This window comes from Saccopteryx leptura, chromosome 5, assembly GCF_036850995.1.
Source record: "Saccopteryx leptura isolate mSacLep1 chromosome 5, mSacLep1_pri_phased_curated, whole genome shotgun sequence".
NCBI classification, from domain to species: Eukaryota; Metazoa; Chordata; class Mammalia; order Chiroptera; family Emballonuridae; genus Saccopteryx; species Saccopteryx leptura.
In genome coordinates, this window is record NC_089507.1 from 181,417,941 (window position 1) to 181,439,416 (window position 21,476).

At 45.8% G+C, this 21,476-nt stretch overlaps 1 protein-coding gene across 5 annotated transcripts in view; it reads left to right on the forward strand.

Annotated features, from left to right (window-relative positions):
• The first annotated feature begins 1,010 nt into the window (after positions 1-1,010).
• Positions 1,011-21,476, forward strand: part of RRBP1 (ribosome binding protein 1) — a 74,212-nt gene continuing 53,746 nt past the window's right edge. For all 5 annotated transcript variants that reach the window (XM_066387086.1, XM_066387087.1, XM_066387090.1 and 2 more), the window contains exon 1: positions 1,011-1,293. The gene's annotated coding sequence lies outside the window, so the exon portion shown is untranslated. The remainder of the gene's footprint in view (positions 1,294-21,476) is intronic.

Here is a 21,476-nt window from a genome sequence, read left to right on the forward strand (position 1 = left end):
ATTAGGAACAGGATTCTGCAGCCACAGGGGCCCGGAAAGTCATGTGGGGAAGATCAGGCTGCAGCATCCCTTTTGGCCTCTCAGAAACCTTAATTTCAAAGGCACTAGCTTTGGCTCAAGTTCAAAGAGTTAGCTTTAAGAAACACTGATATAATGGCTAAACCCCAGCCTTAAAATTATCTTAAAGACTCATTTGGTTATGAAGAGTGTTGGCTTACACTGGGGAATAACGTCATGTGATGAAGAACCACTATTTGCTCAGTTCTGGGAAATGGGTGTTTTCTTGAGTCAGGCTCTCTGGCTGTCCCCACTGCATGGAGTAAAAGCCATAAGGCGGACTATAATTATTGTTCTGCCAGCTGTGGTTTGAATAACTCAAACAGACTATGCCTCAGTGGTACCCTCCCTAAAAATGAGTGCGATGACGTCCACCCTCCATTCCTTGTGCACCTTCTGGTACTGACTGCAGTCTTTGAAGATAGGGCTTGTCCTCCCAGGACTGACCCCCAACAGAGCCTGTCCTCACACCTGGGGCCCCGAGGGGGCGCTGTTTGGGAGTAGTTGGGTTTAAATAAAGCATTTCTCCCAGTTGTAGGCGTGTTGCGCAGCCCTGCTCAGGGTAACACCCACTGCCATCTCAGATCCGCGGGGTACAGGAACGCAGGCCCAGCGATGCCGGGATTCGAACCTTTCGTCACCCGACCAGCCGGAGCCTGCTTGAAGTCGGCCTCTGGGAACTGCGCGTGGCCCGCCGGCGCCCCCCCTCCCGTCTGGCAGGGCGTCCGGCCCCGCTCCGCCCCCGCGCAGGGCCAGCGCTGCGTCGCGCTGCCCCGCCCCGCCCTGGCTCCGCCCTCCCGGTTTCCCCAGCAGCTCCTCCCCTCTCCCATTGGCCGAGGCGGAGACCCACCTCTCTGCCCAATGGCCGCCGTCGCTGCTTGGCCGCCCGCGCACTGACTGGTCAGCGGCTGGCGGAGTGGCGGGGCCAGGGCCAATGAGGAGAGGCTACCCGATGAATGGCTGGCCCGGGTGGGGAAGCCAGGAGGCGGCGATCGCGGCGGAGGGGGCCGTTCGCCAGCTCCGAGGCAGAAAGTGCCACGACTCCACACGCGCGCACGCAGCCAGCTAGCGGCCGGAGCGGACGGCGGATAGGGCGGGCAGCGTCGGGGTCGCGGCGCCTGCATCTGCTTAGGGGCGGCTTCTCGGTGGAGGTTCGAACGGCTCCTCTCTCCCGGTTCCGCGGCGGCGACGGCGGCCCCTGCCCTCACGTTCTCCCTCCCTCTTCTCCGGCTGCAGGTAAGAAACTTGGCCGGGCCCTGCAGTGGCGGCGACGGCGCGCGGGCTGGACCGTCGGGGCGCCGGGGCCGGGGCCGCAGCCGGGGCCGGCCGCGCCGCCAGTGACACGTCTCCTTGGCGGCTCCTCCCCCGGCAGCGCCGCCACCCGTCGCCACAGCCGCGGACCCTCGGAGTCGGGTCGGGTCGGGTCCTGGGGGCGTGTGCTGGGCAGAACCCTGTGCAGGGACGTCGGCCGAGCGCGCCCCGCGGTGTGAGCTCCGCGGCCCTCGCAGTCTGGGGGACCCGCGGTGGACCCGCAGCGCGACGTGGCGACCCCTCCCTCCCCGCCTGGCCGTCGGACCGGCCCGCGCGCTCCGAAGTTGGGCGAAGAAAGTTGTCGGTGGGGCGGGGCGGGGCGAGGCACAGCTGGCGGAGGAAGGGGTTAAGTTTCGGGAAGCGGCCGGATGACGTTGCCGGGCTGGAGTCCGGGCTGGAGAGGGTGGGGGGACAGGCGGAAGGCAGCGGAGGCCGGCCGGGCTGGAGGGGCGGGAGGAGGAGGGCGGGATTGAATGAGGGGCCCGCGGGCCGAACGCGTCCGCTTGCAGGCTGCGGCCTGGAGGCGCTTCTGGGAGCCGAACAGCCCCCGACGGGACGGGCCTGGGACCCAGGGTTGCGGGTGAGGCCGTGCGGGGACTGAGGGCTGTCTAGGGTCCAGACGCCCGGGAGGCCTCCGTGGCAACTTCCCGGAGTGCGGGAAGCGGCTCCCTGCTCCCCCTGGCGGCACCGTTTTCCTCGGCCCAGCTGCCCGGAGCTCAGCGCTAGGGCGCCCAGCGAGGGGACGGGAGCACCTCGGGCCCTACATGGCCCGCCCCGTCCCTCCCACGCCACGATGAATGGACCGGCGGTGCCAGGTCCGGGCGGAAGCGGCATCTCCGGCCGGGTCGGCCAAGTGCGCTGGCACCGGGCCTGGCGCCTGCCCCGGCCGGCGGGGCTCTCGGGCCGCTCCCTGGAGCAGGGGAGGCAAGCTATGGTCCATGCTTCCACTAAATTGTCCGGGAAGCTGCAGGAACCCCTTTCCAGATTATAGATCGTAAATAGTAGGTTGGTATTTTGTAACGGTTAAGGGAGGGGGCTTTTGAAATCTCAGAAACCTTTGAGGGTTACTTCGACCCAGCTGTTTCACTCCGGGTGTCCACTTCCCTGTGTGAAAAACAGGGCTGCTGACGTTTCTACTTAAGAGAAAATCCTAAGACCCAGCACGTGTAGGAAGTAGTCAACAAGTGTTGGCCGTTATTGTTGGGATGAGGTTTTAAGGACATGTGGGGCATGGGAAGGAAGTGCAATCTGGGTCTGGGTCCATCCTGACTGTTGCAAATGCAGGGTTGGATTCCACCCCTATCCACCATGCTTACCGACCCTCTGCAGTTAACCTCTCTGAACCTGGGTTTCCTTATCTGTAGCCTGGAGATAGTAAAACACACTCACAATTAGGAGCTGGGCAGCCTCCCAGGTGAGTGCTGGATGAAACAGGGACCTTGTGCAAACAGAGGCAATTTGGCAATAGCTTGGAGAGGTCGAAGATCATCAGAGCCTAGGAAGCACGGAGGAAATGAAACTTTGGAAGCTTTGGGGAGTCTCCCACATCATTGTTTGCCTAGTGTGTTGCAACCTGCAGGATGAGGGTGCCTGATGGGCACTTTCTGGAATTTAGGCCTCACATCCCAAGCTAGAGATTTCTTCAGGAACACTGCTGCTGAGGGTCTGGAAACCTAGGTTTTTTGTCCAGCACTCCCAGGAGGGAAGCTGCATGTTTTACACCATGGGTCCCCAAACTTTTTACACAGGGGGCCAGTTCACTGTCCCTCAGACCGTTGGAGGGCTGGGCTATAAAAAAACTATGAACAAATTTCTATGCACACTGCACATATCTTATTTTAAAGTAAAGAAACAAAACAGGAACAAATACAATATTTAAAATAACAAACAAGTAAATTTAAATCAATAAACTGACCAATATATCAATGGGAACTATGCTCCTCTCACTGACCACCAATGAAAGAGGTGCCCTTCTAGAAGTGCGGCGGGGGCGGATAAATGGCCTCAGGGGGCCACATGTGGCCCGCGGGCCGTAGTTTGGGGAACCCTGTTTTACACCATCCCTCTGCGTTGGGGAGCATGTACTCTGCACTGACCCTGCCTCCTTGCTTTACCCTTTCCCTCTGTGCTTGGTTGCCTTAACTTCCCGTTAATCTGACACCAGAGAAGTCTTGGTGATCCTGCAGCTTGCTGCTTACTGTTGTGATGTCTCAGTTCCTTTATGAACTTTCCAAAGGTCAGCTTCACTATGTGCTGCCAACCGGTTTCCCTTCCAGAGAGTAGCTTCCAGTTCTGAGGTCCTGGAGATGCCACTTCCCTCTCTATCTAAGCAAAGGACGGAAGGTGGGGACCAATCTAGTAGGTTGTTTTCCCTTTACACTGAAGCAATTAGAATGTGGCAGCAAGTAGAATGTGGCCCAAAGCAATTAGAATGTGGCCTGCAGGGCAAGGGGGCCCCTGCTGAGGGTGGGAGGGGGACAGGAAAGGCATCTTGGGATTGGAAATAGAGGGTGTCCAGTGGTAGAGCTGGAGCCATTATGCTAACAGAATTATTTTATACTTAGGAATCAGCTTCTGAACATCTATACAGAGAGTAAGAAGTTTGAGTGGTATCTTGATGTTGGGACAGTTTTAAAACAATCCCAAATTATTGAGTCACATTTGACTAATTTTGCTCTTCGCTGAAGTGAGCGCTAAGTCAACAGGCTGCAGTAATTATGGAGCACACAATTCCATTTAAATGGTTGAATACAAGTGACTTAATGGGATATTGGTTTATTATGTAGCAGGGATACCTTTTAAAAGTGTCAGGACCCCAGATTCCTCTTAGTTCTTTTATTCCTGTGATCTTAAACTAATAGGTGAATAACATATAGGCAGGGAGTCAACAGTTCTTTTTAGACAACATATTTTTCTTTGGTGAAACCTTGTTTTGAAGGAAAAGTGGTCAGTCAGAATTATGAAGGCAGGACTGCACTCTTCATCTGTACATCTGGACCTGCAGTGGTTGAGGCCTGGCCCGTAACACAATAAAAGTGGACTAAATGAGGTAGACCACAATACTTCTTAACATAGTCTCATTAGTTGTTTTGTATGTCATTGGACAAGTGAAACTGAGCCTAACTAACTTAAGTTTACTGTTTAGAATCAGATTCTACAACTTTGACACGCATCTAGGTCTGCAACAACCCCATGCTGTGGTGAGAACATGGAGACCCTTGGCAGGGTTCCCATTGCCCAGTGCTGGGTGATGGGGGCATGGCCTTCTTAATGTTCACCTATAGGGCCATATGATTCCACACTTGCTGAGACAGTAACTACCTATGAAGGGAGGACACAGAACTAGAAGCGCTTCAGTGGAAGGAAGGTGGGGAGTCAGTTGGAAATGTGAGGATACAAGAAGGTACTTTTCATTTCTTTGTTAAGCATCTCGTGCTGGGCCTGCAAACACGATAAATACAAAGGAGCAAGCCTAGTTCTTATCTTAAGACCATCTATCCTACACGGTACCCACATAGAACTATTTAAACTTAAAGTTAAATACAGTTTAAAACTCAGTTTTTTAGTCACACTAGCCACATTTCAAGTGCTTAGCTATGTGTTGGTTAGTGGAGATTTAGATCATTTCCATCATCACAGGAAGTTCCCTTGGACAGTGCTACTCTAGAGGTAGTCGGTGTTCTCTAAACATTCACGTCTCTGTTCCTTTGGCTCATTTAGAAATATTAATATGTTAAACCACCTGAACTTGCTCATTCTAGACGTGTCAGAAACAGTTGACAAGTGGCAGTTTATACGCTTCAGACTAATGAGATACCTCACCTGTAGAAAAACATTTACTCCCAACTCCTTGTGTGCATTGTAAGTTGCATACCAAAGGAAGAAAAGGAGGGTGAGTGGGCAGCACAGATAGAGGCCCTGCCTCGGAGAGATTCTTAGTACCAACAGCATCAAAATGGTCAAACCAAACACACACAAAAATAGTTATTGGGCAAAAAACATATGGCTTGTGGGGAAAATAAATATTTAATTCTAAGTGAGAGAGCTGGGCAAGAGGGCCACTTAGCATGATAGAAAAGTAACTCGGGTGCTTCCTAGAAGGCTGTGTTCTGAGCCCAGCAGATTCTGGTGAGTCTCCTGAAACAGGCAGCCTGACTCCCAGGTCTGACAACCACACGTATCTAGTGTGCTTCCTTTAAGTGCTATAAGTGACATGTGTCTCCCACCTGGCTAGCAGTGGGCAACAACTTTAATTCATAACGAAAATTTTGTAATTTCTACATTCAGTTATTTTGACCAGACTGGAACAGCTGCAAATTCCCCAACCTTAGAATTCCGATATACTGGCGTTTTTATACTTGGCTGAAGTAAGTTGTTTCTTGGGTCAGTGACTATTTGTAAGGCTGTTATACTAGTGGGCTGATCTTAGTTCTCTGAATAGAATAACATGAAACCAAAGTTAACTACCCAGAATGATGGGCAGCTACTTACTCTCTTCTCGGACAGAGAGGTGGTCCACTAAGATTGTGTTCGAATTTATCAGCTATTTATAGTGACAGTGAATATCATCTGCTGGCTCAAAAGCTAGAATAAAAGACCATTTTAACTCAAACTTTTAATTCCACACCCTAACCCTGGTGAAGGTGTGAGTGAACAAGATCTGTTTTAGGCTGTTTTGAGACTGGGTTCAGGCTAGTGCCCTGTATGGGCACCATACAAAACTTGGTCTGCACGTGAGATTTGCTTGGCCAACCTCATGTTACTAAACAATTAAACCACATGTTAAAAATGGCATTTTTTTCCCCCATAAAATCTAGATGTTTGGCTTCTCTTGGGAAAAATGGGGATTTCTGGTCACACCAGGTCTGCCTTCTTGAATGGCAGCCGTGGACTGTGGTTGCTCCTCTGGGCAGGGCCTTTGCTCCTTCACCAGCATCCCACCGTGATTGCATGCCACGTGTGCGGACTGGCCATCCCTGAGGGCCCTGTCCACTCCAGCATCAGAGAGCAGAGGGGACTTGGAGGGCTCCCCAGTGGTCACCAGTGTCTCCTGCTGAGCTGCAGCTGGGGGGGGGGGGGCAGTGGGAGGAGCACTGGTCTGGCTTCCAGTTCCAGGAATAAGTGGTGTGACCTTAGACATGACTTTTCTCTTCCTGAGCTTCGGTTTCCTCCTCGTGTAAAATGAAACTAGGCCAGATGGCTCCATCTTTCAGGCCACAAACCTTGGTTTATCCTTAACACTCTGCTCTCTCGTGCTTGGGTCTGTTCAGTAGCGAGTCCTGGCAGCTCCACCTTCAGAGCAGGTCCCGAGTTCAGTCATTCTCACGAGGTCCACTGCTGCCATCTGCTCCAAATTCCTCTCATGTTGCCTGGGCTTTTTTTTTTTAATTTGATGAATATTTATTAAATATTGTTTTGCCTGGGTTATGTCACTAACTCTAGAGTGGTCTCCTTGCTTTTGCCTTCACCCCCTACCTTGTAGTCTGTTCTGAGAGCAAACTAGGTCACTTTCCAGTTCAAGATTCTCCTTGGCCATAGTCTCTACGGTGACCTCCAAGGCCTTTCTCCTCCTTGCTCAGTCCTACCATCTCCTTGTCCTCTGCTCTAGTCACATTGGTCTCATCTTTGTTTCTAAGGCATGCTTCTGCCTCGGGGCCTTTGCACATGCTGTTGCTGTTAGGAACTTTTTCCCAGATGGCTACATGGCTTGCTCCCCAATCTTCTTCACCTCTCTGACCACCATATTTAAAGTGGCAGTCCCTGGCAGTCTCCCACCCCTACTTTGGCTCCTTGCCCAACTCCTCTGCCTGATTTTCTCTTCAGTATTACCACCTGACATGCTGCATATATAAATTATTTTGTCATCTCTGCCACTGGAGCATAAGCTCTACTAGTGCAGGGATGTGTCTGTTTTGTTTCTTCAAGGTGTCCCTAATGTCTGGGACAGTGACTGGCAAACAGTAGGTGCCCATGCTTGCTGAGCTAGCAGACAGATGATTTTCTAATGCTGTGTTCTATGAGTGTATTATTATTTAGTTGAAGTCATCCGAATTCCTAGGGCATCAAATATAAATATATCCCAAAGCCAGGTAATTTTTGAACTTCCTCTAGCCTGGCTACAGTTGGGAAAGTGACACCAGTGTGTGTGTGGGGGGTGCTATCCAATGTGGATAGTCTGCTCTGCCAGCAGAGGCCAGGGGTTTGAAGTGACCCCGGGGGGAGGGTTGGGCATTTGCTCTGTCCCTGGAGCCTCAAACCTCCACCCCGGTTGTATTGACCTCAGTGCTCTGTTTCTCCGCAGTCCATCATTGACACCAGGACTCCTCACGAGACTGGGCCCTTGCCACCCCGGTTCCCTGAGAAGTATAAGCTTGCGCCTTTATTTCCCTGTTTAGCTGATGAGCATTAGATGGGGCTTGCAGAGTAACTGAGCATATCAGTGATGACACACTCACCAGAAAGCAAAGTTATTTTTGGTTTGAACAGCGAGCTGCCTTGCTCTGAAAAGAGGTGGATTTTGTTTCGTGGCACTAGTAGTCCTTAGTGGTAGGAGGGACTTTTTTTTTCTTATAGCTGGGGTTCCGTTCTCTCTTCTCACAGTTAGACTGAGGAGTTGGACTGAGGAGCGAGAGGAGCTGCTAAATTCACCTCCTGCCTCCCCCCCACATGGTGGCTTTCTTTCCTTGGGAAGGACATGTTAATAAAAGACAGGCAGGTAGAGAAAAATTGTTGGGGCAGGTGGTCTGGTTGGGAAGAGGCCGTTCATGCCTAGCCCATCCCTCATTTCTCCTCCTCTCTTCCTGCTTTTGCTTTTAGGCAAAGAAATGAAAAGTAGATCCTGGCCTTCTATCCATTTCTGACCAGAGGATCTGGCCTACTCGTTTTATATGGAACACCCTTGTTCTGGTCCAAGCCCAACTTGTGTGTTTTTCTGGAACTTCTCATTCAGTCGTTAAAATGCACAACTCAACTGCATCAAAAACTGTTTTCTTTTCAGTTAAGACTTGTCCTGAATAGGAATTAGATGTAGCTTTATTTCTGTTGAATACGTTTTCATTTCTTTGTGAGTTCTAGATATTTGTGGTAATTAGAAAGAATCTTAACTTTTGGGATTTAGTAGTAATCACAGTGATAGAGGGAAGGAAGGAGTCAGTGCTGAGGAGTTAAATTAATTATTGACACCCTGAATGAAAAGTCTTATTAGTGATGTGTTAAGGGATATTTAAAAGGTCAACTTCTGCCACGACTCTGAAGTCCAGTAAATCTTTGAGTTGGCAGATCTTGCCTCTTACTCTGAATGGTTTGGTTTTTTGTTTATTTGTGTGTGACAGAGACAGAGAGAGAGGAACAGACAGACTGGAAGAGAAAGAGATGAGAAGCATCAATTCTTTGTTGCGGCACCTTAGTTTCTCAGTGATTGCTTTCTCATTTGTGCCTTGACTGAGGGGCTACAGCAGACTGAGTGACCCCTTGCTCAAGCCAGCGACCTCGGGTTCAAGCTGGTGAGCCTTGCTCAAATCAGATGAGCCCGCGCTCAAACTAGCCACCTCGGGGTCTTGAACCTGGGTCCTCCGCATCCTAGTCCGACACTGTATCCACTGTGCCACTGCCTGGTCAGGCTGAATGGTGTGATTTTTAAAAGTCGGTGAGGAGGATGGCAAAGTGGGCTTGGCCAGGGACAGTGAGGGTCTTGGGATGGTAAAAGCAGGAGGTGACTGCCCATCTTGACTGTGGTTCCAGCTGACATCGTGTATGTGTGTGTGCACAGGTGAGGTCTGGGAGGTGGCAGGAGTGAAAGTCTACAACCGATTCTCCGGTCATTAACCCTTTGAGTAGTACGAATGTTCAGGTACATCCTCGTGCCTCCTGACCATCCAGAGTATGAACCTACATGTACGATGGCAGCATTAAAAAAAGGAAGAGTATGTTCTTCTTGTTTTCATAAATTGGTTATCAAATAAACATGATTTTAAGTTAATAAAACTGTAACTGGAACTAATTTCATTTTTTGAAAACTCACTCCTGGAGATCAGCGAGCATGAAAAACAACTCACTACTCAAAGGGTTAAAGATGTTCCTCTTTCAAGACTGACATGATCATTTTCCTACCAAAGTTGGTGCATACACACACACACACACACACTTTTTTCTCTTTATTAAAGTAAAATACATGTACAGAAAAATGCAGTTGTAAGTCTGTAGGTCAATATGAACTTTCACAAGCTACATACCCTGTTTAACCAGCAGATTAAGAAACATCGTCACCCCCATGCTGCCCCTTGCAACAGCTGCTCCATGCCCCCTTTAGTTGCTGTCCATCCCCCAGGATATCTGCTCTCCCGATTTCTATCTAGCACACAGATTCATTCGGTCTGTGTTTAAACTTGATGGAAACGGAATCATACGGCATATGCTCTTCTGGGTCTTGCGTTGGATATGTGTGAGGTTCAGCCGTGTGTCCGGCTAGTTCACTCTTGTGTAGTACTCCATCGTGTGAATGCATCACAGTCTATCCATTTCACTAGTGATGAAGACTTGGATAGTTTCTAATTTGGAGCTTATAATATATTTTAAATTATATTATATTATAAAATACAAAATCTTGCCCCTGACTCTGGTGACCACTTGTCCACATTTCCATTGGCTCTCTTCCAAGGAGTGGGATCTTGGAACCACAAGGAGACACATACACAGCTTTAGAAGCGAGTGCCAGACTTCTTCGCAAAGTGTTGGTACTAATTTATACTCCCACCAGTGGTGTATGAGAGCTTGGAATACATCATACAATGGCCGACTTGAAAACAGAGCCAGAATGAAGTTTGAGTTACCGTTGTTGTTAATAAGAAATAACTCTCATGCTGTGGTTCTCCTTGTCAGAGAGATGGGAAGGTTTGGCTGCAGAATTCCTTAATCAAAGATGGCCTTTGCAGAGGGCTTGTGAAAGAGGATCGGATTTTATTGCCTGTGAGCAGATGCTGCCTGTTAATCACAAATCTGAGCAGAAAGGCAGCTCCTCCGCTGCAGTTAAATAAAGGGAGGAGGAACTCGCAGGGCTCTGATCTGGATGGAGACTTGAATTCTTCCTCAGGTCCCCCTCACCACCCAGGTTAATGTAATAAGTGTTGGAATATTAAGTGGATTTCTTGAAAACAAAGGAGCCAGCATTTGGATACTAGAGGTCATTCATCCCTGACCCATACATTTCTAACCTAAAAATCGGCCCACTTCCTGGAATCCTCGTGCAGAGCCCAGGGTGGGCAGCGTAAGGACACTGTGGGCTCCCCTCCTCCTGGGCTGTTGTGTACCCGGTTTTGGCTTTGAAAGGTTCCCTAGCATGCTCAGCCCTCCTGTCATGTAGCAGGGATGATGTTTTTCCTCTTAAGAGTATGGTTGGCTGGGATTTGCTTTGCCTAGGAGTGACAACAGTGCCAGATGTCAGTAGCTTGAAGAAAGAAGGGGCACTGTATGTCTGGTGATAGTGTGGACTGGGGTGGTCTGCCTGGGGAGGGGTGGGGTAAGTGCTCCATACAGATGAAAACGTCTAAAAGCACTGAATGGCTTGGAAGATAATGAGGAGGCCGAAATCTCAGTGAGAGGTGCAGTCCTGGACAGTTTGGGCAAACTGAGTTCTGATGGCACCTCTGGGCGCAGGGGTAGTGTGGTGGAAGACCTTTCCCTTAGAGCTGGAACCACAGAGGCTCCCGCACCTTCGGGGTGAAGATGAATCAGAATTAGGCCTGTTTGCCTGCTGTGGAGTTGAACTCACAAGGTGCCCCACATGCAGATCTCATGACCTAAGTTGTAAGAAATTCTCAAGCCAATTTTAAAAAAAATTTTCCATTGATTTTTGGGGGGTAGAGGAGGGGATTGGGGAGAAGGGAGACAGAGAGAACGAGAAGCAGTGACTCTTTGTTCCACTTAGTTCCATTTTGTTGTGTACACATCAGTCACTTCTTGTGTGTGCCCTGACCGGGGATTGAACCGGGACCTTGTGCTGGGATGACAGCCTATCTACTGAGCCTCCCGGCCATGGCCTCAAACTGATTTTTAAATTCTTTACTTTAGAGTTGACCTAGACAGACAGCACTCCTGGGCCAGTCCACAAGCAAACAAGATCTTTGAAGGACTGTACCTTTAGTGAATCCCCAGGTATGATTTATGAGGGACGATGAGCAATCCCTAGTTAAGAATAACCACAAAAAAATGCAGAGCACGTGAATGAGGACCAGCAGAAAGAGATCTGTGAGAACACGGGATAGTGGAGTGGTTGACATCAATTTTCAAAACTTCTTACTGTTCTTTAAGTTATACATAAGTTTGAAGATACCTACAAGGGAAAGAAACTACAAATAACCTAGCAAGTTTGACAGAGGGAACAGGTACAACTAACTTATATATTGAATACATTGCCTTGACCAGGCAAGCCCAGGGTTTTGAACTGGCGACCTCAGCGTTCCAGGTCAACGCTTTATCCACTGCACCACCACAGGTCAGGCGAAATGAGGTAACTTTTTTTTTTTGTATTTTTCTGAAGCTGGAAACGGGGAGAGACAGTCAGACAGACTCCCGCATGCGCCCGACCGGGATCCACCCGGCACGCCCACCAGGGGCAACCGCTCTGCCCACCAGGGGGCGATGCTCTGCCCCTCCGGGGCGTTGCTCTGCCGTGACCAGAGCCACTCTAGCGCCTGGGGCAGAGGCCAAGGAGCCATCCCCAGCGCCCGGGCCATCTTTGCTCCAATGGAGCCTTGGCTGCGGGAGGGGAAGAGAGAGACAGAGAGGAAGGAGGGGGTGGGGGTGGAGAAGCAAATGGGCGCTTCTCCTGTGTGCCCTGGCCGGGAATCGAACCCGGGTCCCCCGCACGCCAGGCCGACGCTCTACTGCTGAGCCAACCGGCCAGGGCCAGAAATGAGGTAACTTTTAAGACAAAAAAAACAAGACAGTTCTTTATTAGAGGAAATTCTCAAGGATGTTCCTGGAAGGAAAGTAAGGATGCCAAATGGGAAGCATGAGATGTACAAGCAATGAAAAATAAAGAAGGTAATAAATAATTTTATTTGGGCAACTCCAAAAAAATGTAAGGGACTAATAATAATGTTGGCAGTGAGGGGTTGCTGAAGTAAGGGCAAGATTAAATATGTGAAATCAATAACATTGAATTAAAGGGGTTATGGAATTAGTACAGAGTCAAGCTTTGTTTAACTTGGTAAACCCTGAATCTTATTATTTTTAAAGGTTATTCCTAAGGAGGCCTGACCTGTGGTGGCGCAGTGACTAAAGCATCGACCTGGAATGCTGAGGTCTCTGGTTCAAAACCCTGGGCTTGCCTGGTCAAAGCACATATGGGAGTTGATCTTTCTTGCCTCCCCCTCGTTCTCATTCTCTCTCTCCCTCTCCCCTCTCTCTCAAAGTGAATAAATAAAATCTAAAAATAAAAATGGTTATTCCTAAGGAGTAGAAATGGAATATTCTGTAATAGTAGAGGGTGGAAACGGAATGATTTAAAAACAATTCAAAATTAGATAAGAAAGGAGATGAGAACCCAGAACAGTGGGGAAATAGCACAATATAATCAGGGGTCCCCAAACTACTGCACGCGGGCCACATGCGACCCCCTGAGGCCATTTATCTGGCCCCCGCCGCACTTCTGGAAGGGGCACCTCTTTCATTGGTGGTCAGTGAGAGGAGCACTGTATGTGGCTGCACTGCTAAGCACAGCGTCACTCACGTACAGTACTACTTCCAGTGACGCAGGACGCTTGCCTCACGGCTCCGGAAGCGCGTCATATCACTTGTTACGGCTAGCAGTGACAAATATGGAACCGGACATTGACCATCTCATTAGCCAAAAGCAGGCCCATAATTCCCATTGAAATACTGGTCAGTTTGATTTAAATTTACTTGTTCTTTATTTTATTTATTTATTTATTTATTTATTTATTTATTTATTTATTTATTTATTTTTGGTACTTTTCTGAAGCTGGAAACAGGGAGAGACAGTCAGACAGACTCCCGCATGCGCCTGACCGGGATCCACCTGGCACGCCCACCAGGGGGCGATGCTCTGCCCCTCCGGGGCGTCGCTCTGCCGCGACCAGAGCCACTCTAGCGCCTGGGGCAGAGGCCAAGGAGCCATCCCCAGCGCCCGGGCCATTCATGCTCTAACGGAGCCTTGGCTGCGGGAGGGGAAGAGAGAGACAGAGAGGAGGGGGGGGGGTGGAGAAGCAAATAGGCGCTTCTCCTATGTGCCCTGGCTGGGAATCGAACCTGGGTCCCCCGCACGCCAGGCCGATGCTCCACTGCTGAGCCAACCGGCCAGGGCCACTTGTTCTTTATTTTAAATACTATATTTGTTCCCTTTTTGTTTTTTTACTTTAAAATAAGATATGTGCAGTGTGCATAGGGATTTGTTCATAGTTTTTTTTATTGTCTGGCCCTCCAACGGTCTGAGGGACAGTGAACTGGCCCCCTGTGTAAAATGTTTGGGGACCCCTGATATAAGATATTAGATTTAAACTCAAATATCAGCATTCATATTAAATGTAAAATTACTAAATACTCCAGTTAAAACATAAAGATCATATTTTAAGTCTATTAAAAAACTGTTATTGTTGTATAAAATAGACTAACAAAAATATTAGAGAAAAGGTTAGTTAATAATGATAAAAGTTCAATTCTGTTTAAAGATACGGCATTTTAAACTTTGTATCTTAACATAATCACGAAAGATAAAAGACAAAAAATGATAAAACTACAAGAAATAGCCAAAACTATAATCATAGTAGAGAATTTTAGCACATCTTCTAAGTAATTGGCAGCTAAGCAGACACAAAAGTCAGTAAGGATTAGAATTTTGAACAAAATTAGAAATGTGGTCTATGTATGACTATGTATAAATAAAATGCTGCAGCCAGCTAACACATACAATATTTGTCTTCATAAATATTTGCCTGACTGATGGTGACGCAGTGAATAGAGCCTCGACCTGGGATGGTGAGGTCCCAGGTTCGAAACCCCAAGTAGCTGGCTTGAGCGCAGAAACAACTAAAGTGAAGTAACTAAGAGTTGATGCTTCTCACTGCCCCCCGCATTTCTCTCTCTCAGTATAAACAAATTTTAAAAAAATTAAACATTGCTTGTCTCTGGACCTTAAACTAAGTTTGAACAAATGTCAAAGGATCGAAATGGTCTATAGCAGGTAGTCTGACCACAACTCAAAAAATAAATAAAGGCCCTGGCCGGTTGGCTCAGCGGTAGAGCGTCGGCCTAGCGTGCGGAGGACCCGGGTTCGATTCCCGGCCAGGGCACACAGGAGAAGCGCCCATTTGCTTCTCTACCCCTCTGCTGCGCTTTCCTCTCTGTCTCTCTCTTCCCCTCCCGCAGCCAAGGCTCCATTGGAGCAAAGATGGCCCAGGCGCTGGGGATGGCTCTGTGGCCTCTGCCTCAGGCGCTAGAGTGGCTCTGGTCGCAACATGGCGACGCCCAGGATGGGCAGAGCATCGCCCCCTGGTGGGCAGAGCATCGCCCCTGGTGGGCGTGCCGGGTGGATCCCGGTCGGGCGCATGCGGGAGTCTGTCTGACTGTCTCTCCCTGTTTCCAGCTTCAGAAAAATGAAAGAAGAAAAAATAAATAAATAAATAAATAAAAATTCTCTATGTATTTGGACATTAAAAAAAAATCTACTTCTAGTATTTATATGTAGACCCCCTAGAAAAGGAAAATAGAAAATGTTTTGAAGTGAAAAATAATGAAAATACTACATATCAAAACTTGTAAGATGTAGCTAAAGAATTATTTACAGGGAAATTTATAACTTTAAATATATACATTAAAAAAGAAGAAAAGATAAAAGTAAGTGATCTAATTAAGTATCTGTCTCCAGGAGTTAAAAAAGGTAAAAGAAGCCCTGGCCGGTTGGCTCAGTGGTAGAGCGTCGGCCTGGCGTGCAGGAGTCCCGGGTTCGATTCCTGGCCAGGGCACACAGGGAAGGTGCCCATCCGCTTCTCCACCCCTCCCCTTCTCCTTCCTCTCTGTCTCTCTCTTCCTCTCCCGCCAAGGCTCCATTGGAGCAAAGTTGGCCCGGGCGCTGAGGATGGCTCTATGACCTCTGCCTCAGGCGCTAGAATGACTCTGGGTTGCAACGGAGCGATGCCCCAGATGGGCAGAGCATCACCCCCTGGTGGGCATGCAGGTGGATCCTGGTCGGACGCATGCGGGAGTCTGTCTGACTGCCTCCCCGTTTCCAACTTCAGAAAAATACAAAAAAAAAAAAAGTAAAAGAAAGTTAAACCAATCAGGAGTAACAAGGACAGGAATTAATGAAACAGGAAACAAAGATACATTTGAGAAGTTCAACAAAGCCAAAACCTTATTTTTACAAAAGAGTAATAATATTGACAAATACCAAGCAAAATTGACCAAGAAAAAGGCACAAATTATTCATCTTGAGAATATAACATGGAACTTCACTACAGATGGGGTTGACATTAGAAAAATTAGTGATCATTTTGTCCAATTTGTGCAGTGTCATAAGTGTTCATTAAGAACATCTGAAGGATCCAGGGGCAGGGGTGCTGACCACACATCACGTGTAAGAGACTTCTTTCTTACCTCTCAACGTGGCCATAATTTTGCAAGTTCTAGGAAAATATAACTTACCAACACTGAACCAAGAGGAGGACCAAGAACCTAATAAAAAGGGCATCTACAAAAAGCCTACAGCAAACATCACACTAAATAGCAAGACACTTAAATTTCCCTTTTGAGATTAGGAAAAACGGTGCTGCTGCCATTTCTTCTCTCATGCGCTGTGTGGGAGGTCCTATCCTGTGCAAAATTTGAAAAAAGTGAAGCAGAAGATAAGACGATTGGGGGAAAAAAGGAACAAAAACTGTGATTCATAGGCAATATGCTTATATATAAAGAAAAAAATGTTTTTGATCTACAGATATATTAATAGAATTAGACAAGATTGCTGGGGAAAAAAGTTACATTGCTATATACCAGCAACAATAGAAAATGAAACTTAAAAGAGGCACATTGGCAATAGTGTAAAGAAGAACCAAGAAATAACTTTTCAAAACCATGTTAAGTCCCGAAGGTACATTATTTTTCTCTACCAGAATACTGGTTTTTCTCTTTAGATCTGGTCCTTATAAACATGTAAATGAGTGACTCCTATCCTGATGTTGTATTTAGTAGAGCCTTCATTCAGTGGATGTGCTGAGGTTTGCCTGGTGGACACTGTGTGAAAGAGACTGATCCCTGCTTTCTGGGAGCCTAATGTCAGCTGCAGTAAGAATTCTGTCCTGAGCTAGTACATCTTAACTATTCATGTCCATTTTGAGAAGTCAGGATTCTTATTTCTACCTTGTAGGTATGTTGTCTTCATAAATAAGATGAAGCCTGTAGGCTCCTTGTAAGCCCTCAGAAGATTTAGGATTATTTTAGGACCTACTTTTCCAAAGACTATTGTTGTAGAGAAATACAAAAATGTCAATTCTTTATTATTTTCCTTAGGCATAGAACTTGAATCTAAAATGGCCAATGAATAAGCAAAGGCTTCTAATAAAGTACATTTCTATTTTTAGTGTTTCATCTTTCTTTCGAAGGAGTAGCATTGTTTCTTTAAAGTAGGAAGTCAGTTATTTCCATCCTATTAAAGCATGAAATAAATTATTTTGTACTACATCTTTTAGTTACAGCATTTCTCTTAGTTTCTCTGGGTAAAAAAAAAAGATTATATCTAAAATTTCAGATCAGATAATCTGAAAATTATCTTGTCCATTTAGAAGTGTTATAAAAAGTGAATACACATGCTTTAAAAAGCATAGCCGAGCTTATAAAGTGATGAAATAGATCGCCAGAAGCCATAAACCAAGGGTGAGGGGAGTGACCTGAGTGTAGGGAGGGCGTGGTCAGCCGAGTCTTCTTGGGTCTTTGGTCTTTGGCTTTAATGTCCAGGTGAGGACAGGGGTTTGTCTAAGGTGGGGTGTGGGACCTGAGCCTTCCCTCATACACCAAGCAAAACCTGCACCCTTGAAGGTCTTACTCCCTGAATAAAAGGAGAGACTAGTGGCAAGGGGTGGGAACATGTGAAGCTTATCTGTTTTGTCCTGAGGCAAGGGAGGCAAAGTCTCCTGAGAATTTGTAAGAAGAGGTCCATACTGGTTGTAAAAAAGTAATCGAGGGTTAAAACAGCTCTGTAAAGACAACTCCACCACTCTGCCCAGACAGGGTTGCCACTCGTGAAGTCCCACCAAAAAATGATACAAAATTATTATAAAAGACATAAGGGTAGTAATGAAAAACATTAATGGGAAAAATAATGCTATAGTAAAAATGCCAGATGACTTGGAAAAAAACCCCAAATAGAATTAGTTAAAGGACTAATTAATTATACAGCAGGTTAGATTGAGCTGAAGAGACAATTGGTGAAGTGGAATGTATGTCTGAAGAGTTTTTCTATATGGCAGCTGTAAAGTCAGTAGCCACAGCCACTGCCACAGCCGCCTGGCTTGTGCAGGTTCACATTTGATTTGGATAGACAGTAATGAAACTGCGGAGCCAAGAACTGGTAGGCCATTTTCTTTATTTCTAGCCTCGTACTCGGCCCGTGAGTAAATACACACAGTGGAAAAACACTTCCTTTTCCATTCAGGGTTCCCAAAGCCACTGACTGGTCCAAGTTTTCCTAGAATCAAAGGCCCCACTTCTGTTCCCCTCCAGCTCCCCACCATCTTGCCCCCTGCTGCCTCTACAACCACGTGGCCTCCCTCTCCTGCAACAAGGTGGTCTCTTCTCTCAAAATGGCCTCCTAGCTCCTCCTTTTAAAACCTTTTTGGTTCGAAAGCCCTCCTCTAGCACACATTAGCATAACCAAGTCCCTTCCCAAGCAGAAAGGTAATTAGCTGTATCACTTGGGCAAAGGCCATTCACGTGGGTAGCGCCATTTTTAACAAAAGTGAGCAAACCCAGAAAATACAGATTTTATAAACTTATTTGCCCAACAGTAGCACCAAGAGATTGAGGTCTAGGAGTCTAAGTGGTCAAGGATTTTCAGAATTGATGAAAACCATGACTCCTGAAACTGAGAAAACAAAATGCGCCTGAATAAGATAAATAAAATAAATACACACCAAAGACTATTTTGTTGAATTGTTAGAATCCCAAACATGGATCTTAATAGTAACGAAGGATTTTTAGAAAGGTGTTATGAAGAAATGACAAATATACTGACAGCACATTTCTCAGTACTAACAACCTCCCCACCCCCCTCAAAAAAGCCAGAAGACAAAATACATATGTCTTTAAAGCAGTAAGAGAAAATAACTCAGCATAGAATTCTACACTCAGTTAATCCATTCAGTTTTTTTAGGGCTATAGGACTGAGAGAGTTTATCAAGAAGCCATCCTTGCTAAAGGAACTGGACCCAAAATGAAGGGATGAGATACAAGAAACAGTGATGAGCAAATAAATTGGTAAACATTTGGGTAATTTAAACGTGAGCTGTTTGGATCAAAACAATGCGAAGTCGCAGTGTGTGTGATGGAGAAGGGGGTGGGGTGCACCTTGGTGGAGAAGGGGCTTTGTCGGGTGGAAGGGCACCAGACTGAACAGCCCTTCTACAGTCTGTTAAGGAAGCAACTGGAGGCATCGGTGAAATGAGGTCATATATGTTTGTTAGGAAAAATGTATGGGTAAAAAATCATTTTAATTATAACTTTAGTATTCACTAAAAGATAGAAATAGAATGTGTAACTTTTAAACACCATAGAGAAAAAGGGGAGATAGCTTAAATAGTTGACTAGAATGTAAATAAAAGGGGAGGAGAATAAAGAAAAACTATTGTGAATAGGAATCTCAAAATAAGGGTATAGCCTGACCAGGCGGTGGCGCAGTGGATAGAGTGTCGGATTGGGATGCAGAGGACCCAGGTTCAAGACTCCAGCAAGGGGTTACTCAGTCTGCTGAAGGCCCATGGTCAAGGCACGTATGAGAAAGCAATCAATGAACAACTAAGGTGTTGCAATGCGCAATGAAAAACTAATGATTGATGCTTCTCATCTCTCTCCGTTCCTGTCTGTCTATCCCTCTCTCTCACTCTCTGTCTCTGTAAAAAAATAAATAAAAAAATAAATAAAAAAAAAAAAAAAAGGGTATAAATTAGTCCAGTTAAATCGGAAATCACAATGGATATTGATGAATTAAATGTACCGGTTAAAAGACAAAACACTGGCCTTAAAATTTATCTATGCGCTATTTTTAAGAGCTCTACTAAAATACATGAATGTAGAAAGGTTTGAAAGTAAAGAATAGAAAATAATTCTAGGCCAGTATTAACCCCCTAAAAGGCGGTATAACTTTTAAAATAATCAGATATGCTAGACTTTATAAGTTTAAGGATAAAGATGGTCACTCACAATAGGGGAAAATAGCAGCTACTTTATCAGGAATATGTAACAATTCTGATCTTATGTTCACTTAATGAGATGGCCTCCGAATAAAGTCCAAATTAACAGATTCCCAGGAGAAACTGGTAAGTCCATGTTTATGGTAGGCGATTTTAAAGCTCACAATAGCTATTAGATTAAACAGGCAAAAAATTAATATGATTCTATAAAAGATTATTAAGCTCAAACTAAGGATACATGTTCACTCCACGGAGTACACACATTTATAAAAACTGACCACAATCTCTAAGGATACATGTGGAACTCTACTGTATAGAGGACACATGTATTTACAAAAATTGACCACAATGTAGCAAAACTCATCAAGAATCATACTCTAAATCAGTGTTTTTCAAATTATGTGAGCCTCAAAGTTTAGTTGGTGAAAAACTTAAAAACATATTTTTTTACAGATTTTATTATTGGTTTGACAGAGGAGAGAGGAACAGGAAACGAGAAGTGTCAACTCATTTTGCTTCACTTTAGTAGTTCTTTGCTTGCTTGTCATATGTGCCTTGACTGGGCAAGCCCAGGGTTTTGAACCAGCAACCTCAGTGTTCCAGGTCAGTGTTCTGTCCACTGTGCCACCATTAAACATTTTTGATGGCATAGAAAATACCAGTGTATCCCACATATTAATACTGAGTTATTGTTTCATGAAAGTTTTATGTGCATGGGTGTGTGTGTGTATGTGATGTGTATATGTATACCTTCATATATGCATATACTTTGTGTATATGTGTCCCCATCTGGGTCACAGAAAACATTTTTGTGGATCATACAGAGCAGATTCTTTGATGAGCAGTTAAATGAGGAATTACCAGTGTGCTCAGAAAGTAAGGACACTGCCACCTCTTGAGTCTAACGGGTCATATATGAGAATTAGAAAATGCTTACAATTAAACAATAATGAAAATACTATGCATTGGAGCTTGTATGGTAAAGCTATACTAATATTTAGAGGAAAATTTATTGCCTTAAAATTTGCTACAGGAGAAAAGAAAGGCCTGAAAATTAATAAATGTCATGTCAAGAAGTTAGAACAGAATAAACCAATAGAAACTGGAGGAAGGAATGAGAATTAATTAAATAGATTGGAACACAAACCTGAAAGTCATCATTGAAATTGAATCAGCAATTTATAACTGCCAGGACCTGGAAACAACCTAAGTGTCCATAAGTGTCCATCAGCAGATGAGTGGGTAAGGACAGATACACACATACGTAAGTCAGAAAAAGACAAATACTGTATGACCTCACTTATGTTTGAAATCTTGACCAAAATATCTCATCTCACAGAAAAAGTGATCGTATTTGTGCTTCCAAAGGCAGGGGGGAGGTAGTCAGAAGGACAAACTTCCAGCTGTGAGGTAAGTAGTAGTAGTACAGCATGATGACGACTAGAGTTAACACTGCTTAGGATACATATGGAAGTTAAGAGAGTAAATCCTACGAGTTCTTATCATAAGAAAAAATGTTTTTGTATCTATATGTGAAGATGGTTATTAACTACACTTATTGTGGTAATTATTTCAGTATTAGGTAAGTCAAGTCGTTATGCTGTACACCTAGTTCTGCATGTCAGTTATATCTTGAAACTGGAAAAAAATTGAATCAGCAATTAATAATCAGCTCTTCACCCCCTCCCCTTCCAA